We start from the raw sequence: 17,845 nt of genomic DNA, 5'->3' as shown, positions 1-17,845 counted from the left end.
CATGTTAATGAAACATGACTCTGGACTGTGGGACATTCATGCAACTTTATGCTGTATTTAGTAAAATATGTCAGCATTTTGCATATGACTAAATCTAATCTTCTTGATTTTCTTGCTGTAGAGACAATAATATGCAGATAGAGTACACTTGCTTCTTTTTTGTAGAGATATTTTTTGTGTTAATATTTACTTTTGCTGAGAGAGTGGGCATGTACTTTTCACGTTGCAAGATCTTTTCCAAAATTCTCAATCTGTTTCCAACAGAACTGTCAGTCCAAAAATTTGTGTTGTTGGAATTCCATATTGATCGTTCTTCATCAACTGAGATTATCATTATCATATTCAGTTGTGATCTACACCATTTTCTTGAACCAGTTGATTAATGGTGGACTCCCAGGTGTTCTGTGGAGTTGTTGTTTCCATTTTATGCACAATATTATGATGACCGACCTGTCCATCTACTTCAGATGCTGCAAGTTTTAGTGTTGTGCTGTTTGAGGCTTTTCCGGTGCTGCATCCGCTTGATAGGTTCCCGGGAATTACGCCAGATAATATTGTAGAAACCACACAATACTTCAGCGAGACAACTGCCCACCATCTTTAGGTGCTACTGTCGCGTTGCTGAGAAGCTCGCAAATTTATATGCTGCCTTTCTAGAACAGCTCAGGTGCCAGCGGAGCATAATGTTATCAAAGACCAATCGTAGGCAGCGTCGAATACCAGAGCCCTCTGCTGGAGAAACGGGTCGCAGTCTGCGGAAGCGTAAAAATGCAACTGGGAGTGATGGACCCCGTCCGCGCGCGCGAGCTGTAGGCGCGCGATTTAAGCATCTGCGCTAAGGCTTCCCATCTGCGTTCACTCGGTGCAGTTGCTAATCTGTGGCTGACGATTCCTTAGTGCTGCCAAGGCTGGCTCCCAGGCTTTGCTCAGGTGAAACCCCATGTCTCTGTATATTAGGTCACTGCTTATACGTGTTTCAACCGCCTCTTTGATGATAGAGTCCCAGTATGTGGAAGCATGTGAGAGGATCTTGGTTTCTTCATAATTCATGCCGTGTCCCGTGTCAAGGCAGTGTTCAGCAACTGCAGATTTATCTGGCTGACCCAACCTCGTGTGACGTTTATGTTCGTCGCATCTGTCTTTGACCGTACGACACGTCTGGCCAATATAAGACTTCCCACATTGGCATGGGATTTTGTATATTCCTGGTCTCCTCAGGCCGAGGTTGTCTTTAACAGAGCCCAGCATTGATTGAACTCATGCTGGAGGCCGGAAAACACATTTAATCCGGTATTTCTTGAAAATTCTGCCCATCTTAAAAGACACGCCACCGACATATGGTAGAAAAACCAACCCCGTGGTGTTCTCTGCTTCTTCAGGTTGTTCTTGAGGTTTGCTGGTCCTGACATCTTAGTAAGAATGCGAGAGAGCACAACAGTCTCTCCCTTTTCTTGCGGAGTTTATCGAACTCACGAACTGTGTTGACCATCTCCTCCCCGTAGAGGTACCAGATGTGCTGTTTGAGGCTTTCCCGGCCCTGAGGAGACCAGGAATATATAAAATCCCATGCCAATGTAGGAAGTCTTATATTGGCCAGACGTGTCGTACAGTCAAAGACAGATGCGACGAACTTAAACGTCACACGAGGTTGGGTCAGCCAGAGAAATCTGCGGTTGCTGAACACTGCCTTGACACGGGAAATGGCATGAATTATGAAAAAACCAAGATCCTCTCGCATGCTTCCACATACTGGGACTCTATCATCAAAGAGGCGGTTGAAATACATATAAGCAGTGACCTAATAAACAGAGACATGGGGTTTCACCTGAGCAAAGCCTGGGAGCCAGCCTTGGCAGCACTAAGGAATCGTCAGCCACAGATTAGCAACCGCAGCGAGTCAACGCAGATGGGAAGCCTTAGCACAGATGCTTAAATCGCACGTTTACAGCTCACGTGCGTGAACGAGGTCCGTCGCTCCCGGCCACATTTTCCAGCGCCGCGGAACACTTCCGCAGACTGCGACCCGTTTCTCCAGCAGAGGGCTCTGGTATTCGACGCTGTCTACGATTGGTCTTCGATGATGTTATGCCCCGCTGGCACCTGCGCTGTTCTAGAAAGCCAGCATATAAATTTGCGAGCTTCTCAGCAACGCGACAGTAGCAGCTGAAGATGGCGGGCAGTTGTCTTGCTGAAATATTGTGCGGTTTCTACAATATTATCCGGCGTAATTCCTGGGAACCTATCAAGCAAGTTTTACTGTTATTTGTATTCAGTGGCTGTATTACAACCAGTTGTTGTTGTGGGTCTTCAGTCCTGAGACTGGTTTGATGTAGCTCTCCATGCTACTCTATCCTGTGCAAGCTGCTTCATCTCCCAGTGGCTGCCGCAACCTACATCCTTCTGAATCTGCTTAATGTATACCTCTCTTGTTCTCCCTCTACGATTTTTACCCTCCACGCTGCCTTCCAATACTAAATTTGTGATCCCTTGATGCCTCAGAACATGTCCTACCAACCGATCCCTTCTTCTAGTCAAGTTGTGCCACAAACTCCTCTTCTCCCCAATCCTATTCAGAACCTCCTCATTAGTTATGTGATCTACCTATCTAATCTTCAGCATTCTTCTGTAGCACCACATTTCAAAAGCTTCTATTCTCTTCTTGTCCAAACTATTTATCGTCCATGTTTCACTTCCATACATGGCTATACTCCATACAAATACTTTCAGAAATGTCTTCCTGACACTTAAATGTATACTCGATGTTAACAAATTTCTCTTCTTCAGAAACGCTTTCCTTGCCATTGCCAGTCTACATTTTATATCCTCTCTACTTCGACCATCATCAGTAATTTTGCTCCCCCAATAGCAAAACTCCTTTACTACTTTAAGTGCCTCATTTCCTAATCTAATTCCCTCAGCATCACTCGACTTAATTCGACTACATTCCATTACCCTCATTTTGCTTTTGTTGATGTTCGTCTTATATCCTCTTTTCAAGACACTATCCATTCCGTTCAACTGCTCTTCCAAGTCCTTTGCTGTCTGTGACAGAATTACAATGTCATCGGCGAACCTCAAAGTTTTTATTTCTTCTCCATGGATTTTAATACCTCCTCCAAATTTTTCTTTTGCTTCCTTCACTGCTTGCTCAATATACAGATTGAATAACATCGGGGAGAGACTACAACCCTGTCTCACTCCCTTCCCAACCACTGCTTCCCTTTCATGCCCCTCAACTCTTAAAACTGCCATCTGGTTTCTGTACAAATTGTAAATAGCCCTTCGCTCCCTGTATTTTACCCCTGCCACCTTCAGAATTTGAAAGAGAGTATTCCAGTCAACATTGTCAAAAGCTTTCTCTAAGTCTACAAATGCTAGAATCGTAGGTTTGCCCTTCCTTAATCTAGCTTCTAAGATAAGTCGTAGGGTCAGTATTGCCTCACGTGTTCCAACATTTCTACGGAATCCAAACTGATCTTCCCCAAGGTCGGCTTCTACTAGTTTTTCCATTTGTCTGTAAAGAATTCGTGTTAGTATTTTGCAGCTGTGACGTATTAAACTGATAGTTCGGTAATTTTCACATCTGTCAACACCTGCTTTCTTAGGGATTGGAATTATTATATTCTTCTTGAAGTCTGAGGTTATTTCGCCTATTTCATACATCTTGTGCACCAGATGCTATAGTTTTGTCAGGACTGGCTCTCCCAAGGCCGTCAGTAGTTCCAATGGAATGTTGTCTACTCCGGGGGCCTTGTTTCGACTCAGGTCTTTCAGTGCTCTGTCAAACTCTTCACGCAGTATCGTATCTGCCATTTCATCTTCATCTATATCCTCTTCCATTTCTATAATATTGTCCTCAAGTACATTGCCCTTGTATAGACCCTCTATATACTCCTTCCACCTCTCTGCTTTCCCTTCTTTGCTTAGAACTGGGTTTCCATCTGAGCTCTTGATGTTCATGCAGGTGGTTCTCTTATCTCCAAAGGTCTGTCTAATTTTCCTGTAGGCAGTATCTATCTTACCCCTAGTGAGATAAGCCTCTACATCCTTACATTTGTCCTCAAGCCATCCCTGCTTAGCCATTTTGCACTCATTTTTCAGACGTTTGTATTCCTTTTTGCCTGCTTCATTTACTGCATTTTTATATTTTCTCCTTTACAACCAGAGTGTGAACTATTGATGGTCTTGTGCCACTGTTTATAGTCTGGTCCCAATGCTCACCATGCACTTTGATTTTTTTCCCCCAGACCTCACTCTGTTATTCCATGAAACAGAAATTCTCTCAGCATATTCCAGATGTGATGGCTGGCAAGATGTTAATAAATTGAGTGCTGGATTCCAACTCTAGTTTAAATTGAAACCTCCATCCCTTTTTATTAGGTTTTGTGACAGCTTTATTTTGATAGACCATATAATTATGCTGTCCCTAAAATTTGGCACCACAGTACTGATCTGATTTATTTCATATTATGATTATATTTGAGGCAGCACTCGGTAACAGCTGATTTACTGTAATAACCAAGCAAATCAGCAGCCACTGAGCACTACCCCAAATATAATCATGAAATGTCTAAATATTGCACATAAAACAACAACTCGTCAGAACATTCAGAAGCATGCCATTAATCATTTACTCTTGCTGCTATCCATAATGTGATTGAAAGTCCTCCAAATATTTGAGCCATTGAGTCAATAGGCATATAAAAAAGAAGACCGAGAATTTTGCTAGACTTTGGACAAATGCACCTGCACTGTTTGACTCCATTGTATCATCAGTGCAGCTCAACAAGGGTGAGAGGTTGTGTCGGGTGGAGTGGTGAGGGGAGATAGAGGTGGGGAATGGGAGGGAGGTGTGAAGTGAGCCTGTCAGCTGGGAAGCAGAAACAGCAAGTCCATAGTATAGGAATGTGGCACCATTGGCTCGTTCTGGCCACAGGCAGGAGCAGCTTCCCACAGCACATAATGATGTGGAGAAGGAGATTGGGAGTGAGATATAGAACAGAGGCAGAAGGAGACTGGAGAGAGAAGGGTTGAGTTCATGATATGTGAAATTTGGTTGTGTGGTAGGAATTGAAATACTAACATACATTGATGCCTGAATGATTACAGGATTGAGGGATATGTTACAAGCACATTTCCCATCCTTCCTGTCAATCACTTTCTGAACTTTCTGAACACCTAAAGCTTTCTCACATACTTTTCAGGACTAGTATTTCTGGAAGAATATGCAGGGTATCTCTCCGAGTCATCGGGCTCATTTTATTTGTTGTTTCAGCAGATATTTGCAACTTCATTTTGGTGTCATTTAGCTGGAGTCATCTCAAACAAACAGTGCTCATCATGTCTTTCATGCAGTGCCCACAGTCATCACAAAGCATCCATTTGTTTCCCATTACAAACAAATTATATATAAAAACAAAGATGAGGTGACTTACCGAACAAAAGCGCTGGCAGGTCGATAGACCTGCCAGCGCTTTTGTTCGGTAAGTCACCTCATCTTTGTTTTTATATATAATTTTTCCCACGTGGAATGTTTCCTTCCATATATTGATACCATTACAAACAAAATTATTTTTAAAGCAGAATTTTACTTGTCCATTCGATAGAGTGGTCCCAGATTTGTTTAGTGCAATATTTTTTCTATCACTATGTATTACCATGGACAGTAAAACATGAGAATAAACAGCAATGCAGTAGCAACTGAGTAACGCTGTATGCTTGATGATAGAAGTCAGCATGGACCAGAACAGTGATGTTGCTTCTGGAGTAATGGTTATTCTCATGAGTTTTGCTGTCCCTCTTAACACACATTGATAAAATAAATACTGCACTAGACTAATTTGGTACCACCGTATCAAATGAGCACATAAAATTCTACTTTATAAATCATTTTGTTTGTTACAAGGAACAAACCAGTGCTTTTTGTTGACACAGGGAATTGGATAAAAGATGTGATAAGCACTATTTGTTTGGACTGACTCCAGTTACACAATGCAAAAACCAAATTGCAAATATATGCTGAAACATGAGAAAAAATGAGCCTGATGACTCTTGGGAGAGACACCCTGTACATCATTGAGAATGCTTTGGGTTTTATGCAGATAACTCTCATTTTGCAGTGAAGTGTTCATTCTGTGCAACTTCCAGACAGAATAAACTGCATGTGAGATTTGTAGTCAGACCAGTCATGCCTTTACAGGCAGTTCTCTTATAATTATGTTACAGAATGTGTCACAACACATCTTCTTTCTTTCAGAAGTGCTAGTCGAGTTAGGTATGTAAGAGAACCACTTTGTATTTCAGAAAATAAAAACCATTAGCAAACTGAAACTATGAGTCAGGCCATGTGATGTGCATTGTGGCCCAGTTAGTTGGAGAACTGCCTGTGAAAGGAAAGGAAACTGGTTCAGACCCCAATCCATTACCCAGCTATAAATTTTATATGCAGTGTTCTTTACAATATTTTATGTCATCAGTAATTCTCTAATATTTGAAGGTAAGGCATTAAATAAGTGGGATTTTATTGTTTCTTCTTCTTCTTCTTCACAGAGGGACTTATTGAAATGTGTTGTCTTAATTATTGTTAAAGTCAATCTGCTCTGCTACACATTTGGTCACATAGATGATTTTGAATGCAGATCCATGTCTTATACTGAGTTCACACAAATTTCATCAGCAATGGTTTGTTTAATGGTTCATATTTATTGACCTATCTACTGTTTAACTGTCTATTTATACAGTCACCAGTCTTTCACTGTACTGATATTAGATCTAATACTTTTTCCAGTTATTAATGCTCTCTGATTTTACTTAAACAATTGTCTCTGTACTGAAAACCCATTTTGCTCTAGATTTCAGATAGTTTTGGTCAAAACTACCAAAGAGGGTAAGATGGAGAAATAACATACTGTTTTTGCACAAGGCACATTGGCAGTGGCACAATATCATTGTAGGTACTGCTACACAGGAACGTATACCTAAACTGTTGTTCTCATATTACTTCAGGTTGTCCTGATAACTGGCTGGATGGCACTGGGTGCTGTCTTTATATCCCCTCCCTCTGCTGTCAGTCATGTACTGCTAATGTCTGAGCATGGCTTCACTAGTAAGGTGGTGCTGACAGTGCATGGTTGAGATACGAACTGTACTTCCCAGTTCCTGTGCCACCAGCTCCAAGCTCAGAAAGCTGCAGTTGTAGATGGTGTACGTGTACCTAGTCTGGTCTCATCTCTTCAGGTGCCGTGACGTGAGCAGATCTTCCAAGGGATTACCATAGTGCTTTGAGCATGATGATGATGATGATGATTAGTTTATGGGGTGCTCAACTGTGCGGTCATCAGCGCCCGTGCAAAGTAACAATTTTTGCACAGTCCATTTTTTTTCACGATCCAATCTAGTCACTGTCACAAGTGATGATGATGATGATGATGATGATATGATGATGATGATGAGGACAACACAAATACCCAGCCCCCGGGCAGAGAAAAATCTCCAACCCGGCCTGGTGTGGAACCCGGAACCCTGTGATCCAGGGACAGCGTTCTCTGAGCATGCTCAAGCATGGGTCAAAAGTCTTACTTAGCGTTTTTTTTTTTTACATAAGTTCTGCATATATTCATATCTCTTCAGATTAATTAAGATTCATTCTCAGAATGTGATAGACTGTTGTGACAACTTTGTGCTGTTATAATTTGTGGTATGTCTTTAGAGATGCAATGTTCTGCAGCAGCTAATGTCATAGGTTGTTCTTTATCCCTATGATGTTTAGGTTCCTCATGTAGTTCTTGTATCGTCTGGATGCTCTGACATATGTACATTTTCTCTTGCTGGCATGAGGTGCACTAGGCTCCTTATCTTTGGAGTCCTAGGTCATCCTTAACTGACCCAAACGAGGTTTTCCTCATGAGCAGTGGCAAAGTATGCACTCTACATTATATTTCTGGAGTGTTTGTTCAATTTTTGTTGATCTGATCCTAACAAATGGCTCAATTGCAAACTAAAGACTTGGTTTCTTTGGCCTTGTGGCACGCTGAATCTGATACATGCTGTACCTGTTGTTATGGAAAATGGTCTGTAGGTGCAGCAGCTCTGCTGTTAAACTGTCATGGTCAGAGATTTAGTGAGTTCTGTGTACTAGTGTCGGTAGGAGGTCTTCTCATTATGAGAAGGCATGACAGTTAAAGGCATGCAAGTATAAATCTATACACTTTAGTGTACCGTAAACATTATGTTCTAATGTACCGTCCAGCATTCACTTAATGAGCATATCCAGAAATTGAAGTTGGTTATTTTCTTCTATATCTATTATGGATTTGATGGTTTGGTACAGTGACTTCAGATGTTGATAAATGTTTGTAGATGATATTTATCACATACATATCAGAAGAAATGAAGGGCTTGCAAACTACTTCTTTAAATGCCTCCATAAACACACTGGCCACCACTGGTGTTATCAGGGACTTGACCACCACTTCATTGGTTTGTTCATAGTAATTTCCGTGAAACTGGGTGTAGGTCAACACGAGCAGGAATCGAAAGAGCTTCATTAGCGACATTCCAAACATCTCTCCTATGAGGTTTAAGGGGGGTCTCTTTTTGAGTTACCCTCATGAAGAGTGAAATCACATTGAAGCTCAATGCGATGTCTTCTTTGCCTAGTTAGAAACTCTAAAACTGCTGGATGAAATGCACCCAATTCCGCATGTGATGCTGGCATTTCCCAGTGAAGGGGCTGAGTTGCATTGTCAATGTTGCGTACAACAGGATGGAATGGTATACCTTCTTTAAGGGCTTCAGGTATTCCATGAAGTCTGTAAGATGACAGCTGCTCATGAATGACGTCTTTTCACTGTATTATCTTAGAAAGTGGTCTGGAGATCTTCAATACTCTTCTTCTTCACTCAGTTTGTTGGATCATCTTCTATTCTCCAGTGGGTGTTATCCTCTAGTAGGTTGTGCATTTCTCCTCATACATTTGGAGCACTTGAACAGGCATGCGCAACTATTGGTGACCTAAGGGCCTGATTCATATACCTCCTTACACTTATGGGCCGCCTCGTCACATGACGCAACAGCAGCATTTGTAGCACATAAAGTCTGTGTAATAAACTATTGTGTCTGTGACATTCATGTTTATGGGGTAATATACCAATATTAACATGCCATGTCAACAAATTATGCCTCAAACATGCGTTCATTTTATATTCAACCCATCCTCAGATATTTACATTTATGCTTCGAACATTGTTCCTTTATATACAACATTTTATAATAGCCTTCTTAAAAAGTCTCATTTCAGAATATGACAGCCAAACTCCCCCCCCCCCCCCCTCCCCGAATGGGGCCTCCCAGCCAACTATGCCACACGATAATTTCCATTTTTACAGAATTCTGTAATGTTGTCAGTAAAGGAATAATGCCCGCCCGGTTGGCCTTGTGGTCTTACGCACGGCTTTCTGGGCGGGTAGGAGCGACTAGTCCCTGGCATGAATCCGCCCGGCGGATTTTTGTTGAGGTCTGGTGAACCAGTCAGTCTGTGGATGGTTTTTAGGCAGTTTTCCATCTGCCTCAGCGAATGCGGGCTGGTTTCCCTTATTCTGCCTCAGCTACACTATGTCGGCGATTGCTGCGCAAACAAGTTCTCCACATACGCATACGTCACCATTACTCTACCACGCAAACATAGGGGTTACACTTGTCTGGTGTGAGACATTCCCTGGGGGGTCCTTTGGGGGCCGAACCGCACAATAACCCTGGGTTCGGTGTGGGGCGGCGGAGGGGTGATGTGGACTGCAGTAGTTGTCGTGGGGTTGTGGACCACTGCGCCTGTGGCGGGGACGGAGCCTCTCCATCGTTTCTAGGTCCCCGGTTAACATACAATACAAAAGAACAATGCTCATGGCACGTAAATGAATGTAAACATCTGAAGATGGGATGAGGCATCTTCAAATGGTAACATGGAAAAAACATGGCTATAAAACAACAGGTTGCAGCTAATTTATTGTAAATACCTTCAGTTTCAACAGTTTCAGTCTATTACATATACAATGGACAGCAATTATTTACTAACATCAAAGAAAGAACAGAAAAACAAAATATGGTAGTGGGATGAGCAGTCCAAGTCGACAAGCAATTAGGAGTAAGTGATTTTTGGCCACAGGCCGGTCATTCGAGTGTTTGAAATTTAGTGTGTTAATATTCACAAACAATGTTAGTAAGTATTGTACATGTCACGATGGTAGCAAGTGGGCATCCAGGGTGTTTTTTCTGCACTTAAAATAAGAAATGCCAGGATTCAGGGAAAAACAGGTTTTATTCCCAAGAACTACCACTAAGGGCTACAGTATTCATGAAAATCGGCTACAGCTGTGGAGTGAACTGCACATGGTACAGAAAAAGCATTTTGCCCTCGGTAGGAAGAACTGGTGGACATGTCTAGAGGGTAAGGAAGCTGATAGAGAAGAAAGCAACTTGCTGTTGTGGCCGTTACCTCACTGACCCTCTTGTGTACCTCACGTGATGGCACCCACTCCTCCCATTGGTGGGTTTGTGGCAGAAAGTTGGTGTCTCTCACTCAGAAATACTGTGGTGGCATCCCTTGCTCCATTTACATTTCCTTCCCCTTCCCATGAAAGCTGTTTATGGGTCTGTGATTATTACAATGGTTGACTATAACTACTCTTAAAGACCAATTCAAAACACAAAAAGTTTTTCTTTTGATGTACATGGAAGGCGAAGGACATTTAGTGTTTTTTTATTTAAAAAGTTGGTCTTGAAACTAAAGGAGAGTTGATTTCTCATTTTAAAAAATTGATTATGAAATATGCAGTATGGGCAGGGGGTACAAAGTTCTTTTTTTTACTTTAGAATATCATTATCCATTGGCGCCACTTGAGTCATTCATAATTGGAAGTCTCTGTTAATATAATGTCTTTGTCTACACACTGTGTGAAGCTGTCAGAGTTGGTGCAGCAGCCAGTAGTTGACCGCTTGCATAGAGACAAGGCGGTGGTGGGCACAGTGGCGGTGACCAGCTGGGGTGCAGTTGAACCGAAGTGCATTGTTGCCTGGGTGTCATAATACAGACCTGGAGTCAAAATGGTTAGAGGGCTGGCCAGGCAAATGAGAGCATGTCGAGTACCAGTGACTGCAACACTCGCCAGCAGACCGAGCGAGGTGGCACAATGCTTAGCACATTGGACTCACATTCAGGAGAACAACGGTTCAATCCCGTGTCTGGCCATCCTGATTTAGGTTTTCCATGATTTCCCTAAATGGCTTCAGGCAAATGCTGGGAGTTCCTTTGAAAGGGCACGGCCGATTGCCTTCCCTAATCCGATGAGACCGGTGACCTCGCTGTTTGGTCTCCTCCAACAAATCAACCCAACCCCCACCCAACTCGGAGGCAGAAATCGCATCAGTGGATGCTCAAGTGACTGACAATAAACAGGGTGTAAACTAACAATAAATGATAGATTCGAATGCAGAATGAGCTTGTAAGAGGCTTAATTGGCATTTGAAGAAACCAGGTATCAAACATTTTCATATCAAATAATTAGTTTGTTGTTACTCCTGGCATCTAAAGATTACTTTCCCATAAAGTTGTTTTTAACAAATTTGCATAAAACTCGAGTACACAGCTATACAAATTATAATGCTCAATAGTTTTATTATCGTTTCATATGCAAAGCATCTAATTTACTTCAATTATGTTTTGTGAAATAAGGATATGGCTGGAAATATTGCAGATTGATAAGCTGGTTATGCATAGTCACTTACTCCTCATACTAGGCTCGCAGCCACAAAATAAATGGCAGTTCTCGCCCTCATTTGAGTGCAGTGTTACTGAACACCACAATCAATAATTGATATTACTTATATATGTCCTGAGTAGAAGTTTGTGGTATTTGTATCTTAATGTGCAATTTCTGCTTAGTTTGAAATCTCTATTAGGGGTGCATTTACTCGGGCAGTATTTCACTATACTGGTGCATTACATTGTCTCTCTCTTTCATGTAGCGAGGAGTTCCATGAAAATGCATATCATAGTGGGCCCTTGCTTAAATATGGATTTCCATTAATCACTCCTGCTACAGTGACAGATAGGATGGCCAAATCTGCCAGAAAGTGTTAACTGAAATTTCTAATGGGGGCTGGTAGACTTGTGTTTACACAAAATTACATCCATTATGGTTCTGCTTTGTCAGTCACACAACAGAGTCAGCTTGCATTAGAAACTAGAAATATTTTCCTTTATCTGCGGAAATCTATTAGCATTAGCTTGCATGCTATGATTGATACCATAGATTGTGCAGGATGGTTTCAGGTGAGCTCTGAACAGTCTAACATTGTACTTAGTTTAACTTGCAGAGGGTTGAATTATCCCTACAACCAATTGCTGTTGAATTGTGTCCTCAACAACAGAGTTTATTTGACAGGGCAAATGATACAGCTTCTGTGCTATTGGTCTAGCGTCTTCCATGGGAGTTTTGTGCTGTATGAGGTCAGTTGCTGGCAAGTATTGTCTTTCCTCGAATAACCACACATATTCCTCTAAAACTGGACACAAAAGATTTTGCTCTGATTCAGACAAATATTCCAACTTCTCTTTCAGATAATTTCTTATCGAAGATGCTAGTGCGCAAACCTTCCTCACAGGAACTGCTTACATCTTTTCTCGTAACACTGTATCTAGTTCTTCGAAACTTCTGTTTCCGTAACTTCTTCTCCACTGGCTAGTATTGTGCCACATGGGATTTCTACATGTCATTGACTAAAATTATCAACATACACACGTATTTGAAACCTGTTCCCTTTTACTCCAGGTCTACTTAGACCTCTCTTAACTTGAATTTGCAGTCTGTCGAGGAAGTCGTTCTGCATGAATGGGTCAAACAGAAAGTCTGATCTTGGTGGTACGCAATCTTTGACTTCAATCCAGAGAACTTTTCCCGTTTCACCGCTAATTGTTACAGGTCTGATAGTTTTCATGCCCATTTATGTGGTTAAGTTGGAGCTTGTGAGGTAGGCCTCTCTTCACAGGTTCCTTGTGAATGAGATGCACGCTCACTGTCCAGACAATGATGTGTATCACCAAACCGAACAGTGTGCTACTATCACAGCCTGATAGCATGTTAGGAAATCGTTCCCCAGGATGATATCACCCGTCCACTTTTCTTCACATCTTCCATATTAAAGACATACTTTTTCCACTCAGTGTGCAGGTCTGTTGTACAAATGCCTGGAGGATTGATCATCTCGTCTCCAAGTCCACTTAAATTGTAGAATGGCTGTTTTAGCACACTTGTCACTATTAGAAACAAAAAGGACACTGATTTGAGCTGTAGTACCCATAAGAATTTTTACAGTCTTCCCCCTGAGTTTCTCCTCTCAAACTAAATTTGCCACCTGAGTGTGCTCTCCCCTTTTTATGGAGTTCATATATTTCATTGAGGTTGAGAGTGAATGGCAGAATCTGCCTCATGCTCATTTCTCCATGGAGAGGTAGCCTTGTTTGATTGATTGATACTTTTTTTCCCTGCAGGCACTTTCCTCTTGGAGGAACTTGGCCACTTATTTTGCAGACAATGATCCTGTCCATGTCCGACAGAAATCCCAGTGGCAATTGGGTATACGGTTGGGCTTTCCACATCCCTGGCAGTTCATGTCATTAATAATCACATGTCATTCTTCACTCGCGCACGCGAGGATGGATAAAAGTCTTCCCACTTCCTTGCATAATAGAGCAAGTGTGACTGCTTCATGCAAGGAGGTGGGGGAGGCTACCTTCACCTCGCTCCCTATACGTAGATTGATTCTGTGTATGAATACATCAATTGCTCTCACTTCAGCTTCTTCAATTAACACTTCATTACGTGTATTATCCCTTCCGAGGGTGTATGTGCAACAAGATACTGCCCTAATACTTTCCGCAAATGCTTCAGAGTCCTTCCCGCTTTTCTGTGTAAGGGTGGACAACTGATCACGGTAATAGCTAACCCCACGCTTGTTGTAGTAGTGCTCTGCTAAGCCCTTTGCCAAGAATGCAAAAGTGAGAGCTTCCTGCAACACGTCTACTGATTCAACATAAGTTCATGCATTGCCCAAAAGCTGCAGCTTGGTGACATTTAACAAAAAATGGTCTAGCCGTGCGCATGTATGTCCCGTGTCCCTGACGTTTTGCAAAATGTTGTTACATTTTCGCCTGGCTTTCCAGCAAAGAAGGTACAAAAATTACAACTGGATGTGTACTGGCTATATCTGGTACTAATTTTTATGTTTCAGCTTTAGGGGGTCTCAAATTGCTCACAGTTGCCGCATTTTTGGAAGCTCTGGTTTCAGATTCCTGAGTTCACATTCCCAAGTTATCACTTTAAGCCGTTCCTGTAGCTCTACTTTTTCAAGTGACAGGGTGCTTACCTGCTGTTGCAGTAAAGTAATGCAAACAGGCTTATTTGGGGATGCAGTTGCAACATCGTGAGCCGATTCTGTCTTCTCTGCCAGTTGACGAGGACGTAAATCGGGCTCATTTACAAAACTGGGACTGAGACTGGCGACGGAAAGATCCCTCAGTAGAAGTTCGAGGGAGCTGTTAACTAGCGGAATACATTGCAGTGACACTTACATCACACGGAGGTGATCGATGCACAAAGGTGGTGGCGACATCTGTGTTGGGGGGGAGGGGGGGGGGGGGGTGAAGATGGAGGCAGAGAAAGGGGCAGCATTGGGTGCTGTGGTAAGAGGCAGCTGCTCCATTACAGCACACAGTGGTGGTGCATGATGCAGCGCTGTCCACTGCGACTTGTACTGCCGGTGGGTCGCCCAGGTGTGGGACGCAATGTAGCAGCGCGTGGCCGTATAGTGCGCTCGCATGCTTGATTGGACCGGCATGGCCTAACACATTGTCGTGCGTGTGCTAATACGCATCTGCCACAAACGGTGCGAATGATTGAGGGCCCACGGCAGCAAATCGCTAGGCTTTGCTGTGCTTGCCAGCACATAGGATTGGCAAGAAAATATCAATTCAGATCAAACGGTGAGAAAGATCCCATTCTCGGATACCAGTTTATATGTGCAAGGATGGTATCAGGTGGGTATCCAGAGTGTTTTTCCTACAGGTAAAATGAGAAATGCCGGGGTTCAGGGAGGAAATGGACTTTATTTCCAAGAAGTACCACCAAGGGATACAGTGTTCATCACTCTCCCGGGCAACTAGGAAAAACCCGGGAACATTTTCATCAAGGAGAAAACAGGGAAAAACCTGGGAATTTTTTAGAATTCTGGAAATTTTTCATTGTTTTAGTCTTCATTTAATTTTTTTTAGTTTTAACTGGTAACAATTGATAAGCAGTAAAATGTGGCAAAGGTTTTAGGATGAAACTATGGAATACGTCATAACAATAAACAGCTGCAAATGAGTGTGACATCAAAACCGTTAACATTAAGTTTGTTTGAGCAATTGCCCACGGGCTCACACAGATGCACAGTTGAGTTGCGTATAGGCGGTACCTTCTCCCAGTTCTGGCTACTTGAAGTGTGGCTGTTGGATGTATCAGCAGTAGCAACAAGCAGCCAGATGCTACCTGGAAAAAATTTTCTGGTGTGCCCAAGCTGCCAGATTTGCAGATGCATTTAGCAGTCTGGGTTGTTGTGGGGAGAGGGGGGGGGGGGGTGGGGGGGGGGGGATAGACTCCACATAAGCTGTGTTTACATTTAGTAATCTTGCTGTTTCCTCCTTTCCTTCTCACATCAATTGAAAACAATATGGATTTCTGTTGTTGAGAGCTGTCAAGTGATCAAGTGAATTAAACTAAATTCACATAATTATGGAAGGCTAACATATGTTATTAGTTGCAGTTTTCTGATTTTATTGTATTTCCACATAGGCAGTCAGTCACCTTTGCAGAACAATTGAGGTATTTTTGTCGGTTTGCTAAATAAATGTGGCTTTTATTGATCTTTTCTTTAGAGGAAGTCAATTTATTAGAAACATTTCATTCCACACTGTTGACTAGTTTCAACTGTTCACTAAATTTCAAGTGCATATTTTCATCTTTTGGCACGTATGGCATTGTGTCATAATAAAGAACCAAACATGAAGCAATATAGTACTAATACTGCAAGAAAATTTGCGTCCTGAAAACTACACTGAAAAGCTTAATATCATGTTGGAGCCTACTTCATTGTGAATCTGGAACATATGAATGTGCATTTTAAGCTGAATTATGCATTTTAGTATGGTTTGCAAAATTCTGATGCTCTTGGAATATCCTATTTCTTTTATGACGTCACGTAAGATCTTCTAATACTGTAGATGTACAAACATATGGGCGTCTTACTTCATCGTAGCTGCCCACCCCCAGTAACACCTGTTTTCTGATGCCCTCCAGCAACTGCTGAAACAAAGCTATTTTTAACAGGTCACATGAAAATATTGTGAATGGTGCTTTGAAAAGCTGTAGTTTCAAACTTAATTTCCTGTTACATGAGATGAATTATGTTACGTGTGCAAATGTGCAGTGAATTTCTTAAATCACAGAACGTTTGTCTCTCATTTAAAACTTAATACATTGAGGATTAGCCACTTAGAAGAATTTCGAGCCCAGAAGACCAGACATCAATGTCATTATTTAAGGTTTTACTGGCACATTTAAAGTGTAACACATGCAAAAAAGACCAGTATTATATGTGAAAGCTTAACTTTTCATGTTGCTACACTATGTACATTAATTTAAACCATTAACTTTTCCTATATGTGTGTCCACACAACTTAACAATGATGTTGCTATTGGCTGGCTACGTCATGTGTCCTATGCTCTGAATATCTGCTGTCATTGGCTGGTGAGATCACTTGACATGAACTATGATTGGCTTGCAAAGGCTCATTTCAATCTTGATTTCAATGTTGTTTGGAATGTATAGTTCCATAATAAAAATACAAAAATATACAGCATATAGTAATATAAAAATATGCGGCGTAAATATTGCTTCACATCACAGATCTATCCAAAGCCTTTTTTGCCGAGTTTTTTTGTTCTCTGAAGTTCCACGCTGGTGTATAAAATCAAAGGATTGGTATTTTTACAGCTCCAAGGGAAAGTATACTGTCACCTATCTTGGAAAAAGTGTATTTTTCACTTCGGAAGAAGTTTATTTTCATGTGGAAAAAAGTGTTTTTTTAACCAGGAAATCTGGAAAAAATCCGGGATTTGTTTTCCTTATCTGCATATACACCCTGGTTCATGAAAACTGGCTATGGCTATGGAGTGAACCACACATGGTACAGAAAGAGCATTTCGCCCTCAATAGAAAGGACTGGCGGACACGTCCAGAGCTACTTCATTGACCCTCTTCACATGAAGCTACCCAGTCCTCCCATTGGTGGGTTTATGGCAGAAAGTTGCCGTCTCTCACTCAGCAATGTGGTGGTGTCCCTAACTCAGTGTAAAAGTGTTGTAGCCAAGTACTGTGGAGTAGTTTATGTAACTGCTCATGCCACTGCCTGTGGCTAAGTTAAAATGATGGATGTGGAATACAATAACATTTTTTACCATCTTGAGCCATTACCATGTACATGTAAATATTTGTCCAAAAATACTTTTGATAACTCATCACATAGACATGTGCTGGTACTATAACAGTCAATACATTAAGCCATCCTTTCTTTATTCATTTTAAAATGTTTAAAACTTGAAATTGGTTGAATTTATCATACATCAACTGTATTGTATAGGAGTTGAAGGGAGAAATGCAAACTCTCAGTGGTCTGCATCATGAGCTACAAACCTGAAGTGTACTGAGCATTGGCTGAAATGAAATACCCAAAAATGCATACTGGGTGGAGTGC

The 17,845-nt window shown here is 41.7% G+C and overlaps 1 protein-coding gene across 1 annotated transcript in view; it reads left to right on the top strand.

The window, feature by feature from the left end:
- The window catches only part of LOC126484135 (CCR4-NOT transcription complex subunit 10-B), a 150,791-nt gene that overhangs the window by 100,625 nt on the left and 32,321 nt on the right, over nt 1-17,845 (top strand). The window lies entirely within an intron of this gene.

Source organism: Schistocerca serialis, chromosome 6 (assembly GCF_023864345.2).
Source record: "Schistocerca serialis cubense isolate TAMUIC-IGC-003099 chromosome 6, iqSchSeri2.2, whole genome shotgun sequence".
NCBI lineage: Eukaryota > Metazoa > Arthropoda > Insecta > Orthoptera > Acrididae > Schistocerca > Schistocerca serialis.
Note: the sequence above shows the minus strand (reverse complement) of the source record. Positions and strands in the feature narration are given on the sequence as shown.